Source organism: Bison bison, unplaced genomic scaffold (assembly GCF_000754665.1).
Source record: "Bison bison bison isolate TAMUID 2011002044 unplaced genomic scaffold, Bison_UMD1.0 scf7180017864148, whole genome shotgun sequence".
Taxonomy (NCBI): Eukaryota; Metazoa; Chordata; class Mammalia; order Artiodactyla; family Bovidae; genus Bison; species Bison bison.
This window is the reverse complement of record NW_011494720.1, coordinates 3,037,131-3,044,768: the sequence shown is the minus strand read 5'-3', so window position 1 is coordinate 3,044,768 and position 7,638 is coordinate 3,037,131.

The window sequence follows — 7,638 nt, the reverse complement described above, 5'->3', positions numbered from 1 at the left end:
TTCTGTGTATTCTTGCCATCTCTTCTTAATATCTTCTGCTTCTGTTAGGTGGGAGGAGTAACAGTCAATAAATTTTCCGTAAATTTGAACTTACTGATATGGTAAACCCCTGAATATATGTAGGTCAAACATGTTTTACCAACTCAGTTGTCTTTTCTTTCTCATCTGTTATGACAAGTCGATGAGCTTTTATGATTCAGATCCATTGATATTATATTATGATAGAGGACAGAAAACCTGGGAAAAGCAATAAATATGTACCACTGTTTATCTCACATGAATGGACTGCTTCTGATCCTCCTTATCAATAGTATTGTCATCCCTTTTCCCTTGACTGAGTTCCTAGATCAAGAGCTGACTGTTGGGGTCTGGTTTATCTGTTCCAGTAAAGACACCACAAATGGGGGGTCAGTTAAGTTGTCAGTGTCTTCTTCCAAACACCATGATCCATACAGTTTGTATAAGGTCCCTCCTTAATTAAATAATGATGAAAGATGCACCACTACCTCTTCATTCGTTAAGTCTTGCATGCATGCCTGCTCAGTCTCTCAGTCATGTCCTACTCTTTGTGACCCCCATGGACTGTAGCCTGCCAGACTTCTCTGTGCATGGAATTTCCCAGGTAAGAATACTGGAGTAGGTTGCCATTTCCTCCTCCAGGGGATCTTCCTGACCCAAGGATCAGACCTGTGTCTCCTGCATCTCCTGCACTGGCAGGCAGATTCTTTACCAGTGAGCCACCTGGGAAGCCCCCTTTAAGTCTTGAGTATGGTACTAATATCTGATATCCTTTGGAATGCAGTATTGTTTTGACTTACTTTCTTGACTGTTTTCTTTAAATAATATTTATTATAGAATCATTTCCTGTTACTTAATTCATGTGGCTGCAAAATTTTGAGGATGAGTAGAATTCAATCATTGTGTTGGGTATTTTTATCCATTCTATTAATAGTTTGTTCTTCAATGGTGATTGCTATATGTTAGCCTTTGGTGTAAGTGATTTCCATATGTTAACTCATTATTCAATCTTCACAAGAACACCATGAATGCAATTACTATTAAGATTTTTACTGATTGAGAAACCGAGGTATGCTTTTGCATAGTTAGAAGTTGTAAGAGCTCAGTCTCAAATCTAGGAAGCTTCTTTTAAATTTTGTTCTTTTAACTACTATTCTCCAATGTCTCTTATGTTGAAGAATCCTTTTTATTTAATTTAAACAAATTTTTTCCAACTCAGAAGACCACTTGAATATTATCAACACTATCAGAGGACATTTTAAACAGTCTGCTTCTTAAAAATAACAATCCCACAAAACTTATGACTGTCCTTTTCACTGATGCTTGTCGCTTGAGATTTAACTATTATGTTCAACTACTAATTTCCACTACCTGTCAAGAAGCAGTTTGTTAGAATCTTAAATTGACTTAGCAATAAAAACAAAAACAGAAGTCTATCTAGAAAATTAATATTGCAGTATTTCATGGTGTTTCAAAACTGGTCTTCTTTGTATTTAGGTATGATTATTTACCTTACTCCTTGATTTTGATTCCATCTTTTTAAACAAGTTCTCCTTTCTGCCTACAATGTATGTAGTGAAGTGGTTGACAAATTAGGTGACATTATAATACCAATTTCTAAAAATTAATTAATTTTAATAAGAGACTTTAACCAAAAGATTGATTAGGAACACATCTAGTGTTGGACGGATTTGCAGAATTGACACAACAAAGTATTTGTGAAGCCTCTGGTTGGTGAATTTCACATATATACAATACCATGTGTGAAATAGCTAATGGAACCTGTTGCATAGCACAGGGAGCTCAGCTTTGTCCTCTGTGATGAGTGGGATAGGGAGGTGTGAGGGGGCTCAGGAAAGAGGGGGTATATGTATGCATCTAGCCTATTTATTTTGTTGTACAGTGGAAACTAACACAACATTGTAAAGCAATTATATTCCAATTTAGAAAATGAGTACCATAATTTACTGCACCAACTGACTTTGAAAGACAGAGAAGAAAACGTATTCATGCATATTAGTATGATTACCTATATCCAGATTTACCAAAAGAAAGCAACCATTATAAATCATTGATATAGTAAAATAAACAATAACTAGAGTTAAGCAAATGTGAAGGAAAATAAATGAGGAATGAAACATTTCCTTATATGTTTTTGTATATCAAATATGGCCTGGAGGTCTAGACTTGGCCATTCAATACATATACATAATATAGATACACAACACAGATACATATACATATACACAATATAGATATATAAAAAATAAAAGCCAGAAGATTCTTACCCAGGATTGGGAGTGATATTTCCATAATTTCAAAATGTCAAAAGATTTCCTGTGGTCAGCTTACTGTATTAACCTTTCCCTATGTAGTTTCTTGGGCATTTTATTTATATTGGTAGCTTCTAACATCATTGGCAGGTGCCCAACATGTGGCAGGAATTAAAAAACAATTCTGGAATACACAGATTTGTATCACTCAGTCAGTTCAGTCACTCTGTCATGTCTGACTCTTTGCAATCCCATGGACTGCAGCAGGCCAGGTTTCCCTGTCCATCTCCAACTCCCAGAGCTTGCTCAAACTCATGTCCATTCAGCTGGTGATGCCATCCAACCATCTCATCCTCTGTCATCCCCTTTTCCTCCTCCCTTCAACACTTCCCAGCATCACAGTCTTTTCCAATGAGTCAGTTCTTCACATCAGATGGCCAAAGTATTGGAGCTTCAGCTTTAGCATCAGTCCTTCCAATGAAAATTCAGGACTGATTTCTTTAGTATTGATTGGCTTCATCTTCTTGCAGTCCAAGGGACTCTCAAGAGTCTTTCCCAACACAACAATACAAAGGCATCAATTATGTGGCGCTTAGCTTTCTTTATAGTCCAACTCTCACATCCATACATGACTACTGGAAAAACCACAGCTTTGACTGTATGGACTTTTGATGGCAAAGTAATGTCTCTGCCTTTTAATATGCTGTCTAAGTTGGTCATGGCTTTTCTTCCAAAGAGCAAGCATCTTTTAATTTCATGGCTGCAGTCATCATCTGCAGTGATTTTGGAGCCCTAGAAAATAAAGTCTCTCACTGTTTCCATTGTTTCCCCATCTATTTGCCTTGAAGTGATAGGACCAGATGCCATGAACTTTGCTTTTTGAATGTTGTGATTTAAGCCAACTTTTTCACTCTCCTCTTTCACTTTCAAGAGGCTCTTTAGTTCTTTGCTTTGTTGCCATAAGGATGGTGTCATCTGCATATCTGAGGTTATTGATATTTCTCCTAACAATCTTGATTCTAGCTTATGCTTCATCCAGCCCAGCATTTCTCATGATGTACTCTGTATATAAGTTAAATAAGCAGGGTGACAACCCTTGACATACTCCTTTTCCAATTTGGAACCAGTCCATTGTTCCATGTCCAGTTACAATTGTTGCTTCTTGACCTGCATACAGATTTATCAAGAGGCAGGTCAGGTGGCCTGGTATTGCATGTCTTGAAGAATTTTCCACAGTTTGTTATGATCCACACAGGCAAAGTCTTTGGTGTAGTCAATAATGCAGAAATGGTATGGACCTAACAGAAGCAGAAGATATTAGGAAGAGGTGGCAAGAATACACAGAAGAACTGTACAAAAAAGATCTTCATCACCCAGATAATCACAATGGTGTGATCACTCAACTAGAGCCAGACATCCTGGAATGTGAAGTCAAGTGGGACTTAGGAAGCATCACTATGAACAAAGTTAGTGGAATTCTAGTTAGTTCAATCGCTTAGTCGTGTCCAACTCTGTGCGACCCCATGAATCACAGCACACCAGGCCTCTCTGTCCATCACCAACTCCCGAAGTTCACTCAAACTCACATCCATCGAGTCAGTGATGCCATCCAGCCATCTCATCCTCTGTCGTCCCCTTCTTCTACTCCTAATCCATCCCAGCATCAGGGTCTTTTCCAATGAGTCAACTCTTTGCATCAGGTGCCCAAAGTATTGGAGTTTCAGCTTCAACATCAGTCCTTCCAATGAACACCCAGGGCTGATTTCCTTTAGGATGGACTGGTTGGATCTCCTTGCAGTCCAAGGGACTCTCAAGAGTCTTCTCCAACACCACAGTTCAAAAGCATCAATTCTTCAGCGCTCAGCTTTTTTCACAGTCCAACTCTCACATCCATACATTTCTACTGGAAAAACCATAGCATTGACTAGATGGACCTTTGTTGGCGAAGTAATGTCTCTGCTTTTTAATATGCTCTCTAGGTGGGTCATAACTTTCCTTCCAAGGAGTAAGCGTCTTTTAATTTCATGGCTGCAGTCACCATCTGCAGTGATTTTGGAGCCCCCCCAAAAAAAGTCAGCCACTATTTCCCCTGTTTCCCCATCTATTTGCCATGAAGCGATGGGACCAGATGCCATGATCTTCGTTTTCTGAATGTTGAGCTTTAAGCCAACTTTTTCACTCTCCTCTTTCACTTTCATCAAGAGGCTTTTTAGTTCCTCTTCTCTTTCTGCCATAAGGGTGGTGTCATCTGCATATCTAGCTGAGCTATTTCAAATCCTAAAAGATGATGCTGTGAAAGTGCTGCACCCAATATGCCAGCAAATATGGAAGACTCAGCACTGGCCACAGGACTGGCAAAGGTCAGTTTTCATTCCCATACCAAAGAAAGGCAATGCCAAAGAATAATCAACCTACCACACAATTGCACTCATCTCACACGCTAGCAAAGTAATGCTCAAAATTCTTCAAGCCAGGCTTCAGCAATACATGAACAGTGAACCTCCAGATGTTCAAGCTGGTTTTAGAAAAGGCAGAGGAACCAGAGATCAAATTGCCAACATCCACTGGATCATCAAAAAAGCAAGAGAGTTCCAGAAAAATATCTATTTCTGCTTTATGGACTATGACAAAGCCTTTTGTGTGGATCCTATTGTGTGGATCACAATAAACTGTGGAAAATTCTTAAAGAGATTGGCATACCAGACCACCTGACCTGCCTCTTGAGAAACCTGTATGCAGGTCAGGAAGCAACAGTTAGAACTGGACATGGAACAACAGATTGGTTCCAAATAGGGAAAGGAGTCCGTCAAGGCTGTATATTGTCACCCTGCTTATTTAACTTCTATGCAGAGTACATCATGAGAAACGCTGGGCTGGAAGAAACACAAGCTGGAATCAAGATTGCCGGGAGAAATATCAATAACCTCAGATATGCAGATGACACCACCCTTACGGCAGAAAGTGAAGAGGAACTAAAGAGCCTCTTGATGAAAGTGAAAGAGGAGAGTGAAAAAGTTGGCTTAAAGCTCAACATTCAGAAAACGAAGATCATGGCATCCAGTCCCATCGCTTCATGGGAAATAGATGGGAAAACAGGGGAAATAGTGGCTGACTTTTTTTGGGGGGGCTCCAAAATCACTGCAGATGGTGACTGCAGCCATGAAATTAAAAGACGCTTACTCCTTGGAAGGAAAGTTATGACCAACCCAAATAGCATATTCAAAAGCAGAGACATTACTTTGTCAACAAAGGTCCATCTAGTCAAGGCTGTGGTTTTTCCAGTAGTCAAGTACGGATGTGAGAGTTGGACTATAAAGAAAGCTGAGTGCCAAAGAATTGATGCTTTTGAACTGTGGTGTTGGAGAAGACTCTTGAGAGTCCCTTGGACTGCAAGGAGATCCAATCAGTCCATCCTAAAGGAGATCAGCCCTGGGTGTTCATTGGAAGGACTGATGTTGAAGCTGAAACTCCAATACTTTGGGCACCTGATGCAAAGAGTTGACTCACTGGAAAAGACTCTGATGCTGGGAAAGATTGAGGGTAGGAGGAGAAGGGGATGTCAGAGGATGAGATGGTTGGATGGCATCACTGACTCAATGGACACGAGTTTGGGTAAACTCCGGGAGTTGGTGATGCACAGGGAGGCCTGGCATGCTGCGGTTCATGGGGTCACAAAGAGTTGAACATGACTGAGAGACTTAACTGAACTGAACTGATTCAACTCATCCATATTGATAACATTATTATTATCCCATGTCCATAATAATAATAATACCTTTGAAAGTTATAGGTATCTGAACTTCAGTTTTGTCATCTGCAAGATGGCTGAATAGTTTCATTCAGATGGTCTCACATTCATCTAATTCATTTTGATATACTGAGTTTCTTGTCTCAGATTGAATCTCCTTGTTAACTTGGACAAAGTTAAGCCTTTGAGTGGGGCTTCCCTGGTAACTTCAGCTGGTAAAGAATCTGCCTGCAATGCAGGAGGCCTCGGTTTGATTCCTGGGTTGAGAAGATCCCCTGGAGAAGGGATAGGCTACCAACTCCAGTATTCTTGGGCTTCTCTGCTGGGTCAGATGGTAAAGAATCCACCTGCAATGAGTGAGACCTGGGTTCGATCCCTGGGTTAGGAAGATCCCCTGGAGGAGGGCATGGCCACTCACTCCAGTATTTTTGTCTGGAGAATCCCTATGGACAGAGGAGCCTGGCAGGCTACAAAAGGATCAAACAAGACTGAGTGACTAAGCACAGCACAGCAAACCTTTGAGTAGTTTTGAAAACAGGAATGATTTAAGGAGGCCAAATTGTCAATACAGTCAGGCAGCTTGGAACTTCTTGAATAGATGACATCTTCAGCCAGAACTGGCATCCAGCAGGTGGCGCTATGCCATTATCATGAGCCCAACCAGCCCTCAAGAGGGACACTTCTCTCTGTCAGCAATCTTAATCAAGGGCGGCAATCAACACGGTCATACTTTGTTTCTTTATGATTACAAGATGAACTTGATACTTTCTGATTTGAATAATTACACTCTATTTAATTCTTCTCCCTGCAGTCAGGTGGAAAAAAGCTGAAAAGGGCTTTTGCTAATTCTAAAACTTGACTAAATAGCAGGGGGTAGAGAACACATAATGGAATTATGTGGACAGAAAGAGGATCAAATCCCACCCACTGGACACAGGTTCTATGCTTGGGTCAGGAAGATTCCCCTGGAGAAGGGAATGGCAACCCATTCCAGTGTTCTTGCCTGAAGAATCCCACGGACAGAGGAGCCTGGTGGGCTACAGTCCAAGGGATCAAAAAGAGTCAGACACGACTGAGTGATTTTCACTTTCTATAGTATAGTCAATAGTATGGACTATGGAATAGAATATAAATATATTTATAAATCGTTATGACTTCAAGGCATATAATAGCAGGAGACCCTGGATTTGGGAGCAAATGGGAAGAGTTAAGTTCTGGGGTTCTTGTTAACTCATTGATAGAAGCAATGAGATCTATAGAAGATGGGTCTGGTCCCACTCTATGTAACCCCACTGATCCATGCTGATGGGATTAGAAGTCAGCTCCCTTATACTGGGGTTTGTTCTTGACACCTGTTAGAAGATTAAACTGAAACACCAGTGCTGTCTTGAGGTCTGACAATGGAATTGAAGTGTTTCAGGAAGCCACATGTCACTGTCTGCATGGCGGGGTCTGCTCAAATGTGAAGATGCGTATAGTGGTCCTCGATGAGGTCCTCCTCAGAAAAGTCCTGTTTGTTTTCCTTTCGGAATTCTTATTATTTGGATGTTGGGTCCTCCTGGAATGATCTCCTAATTTTCTTGCCTTTTTTCCTACATT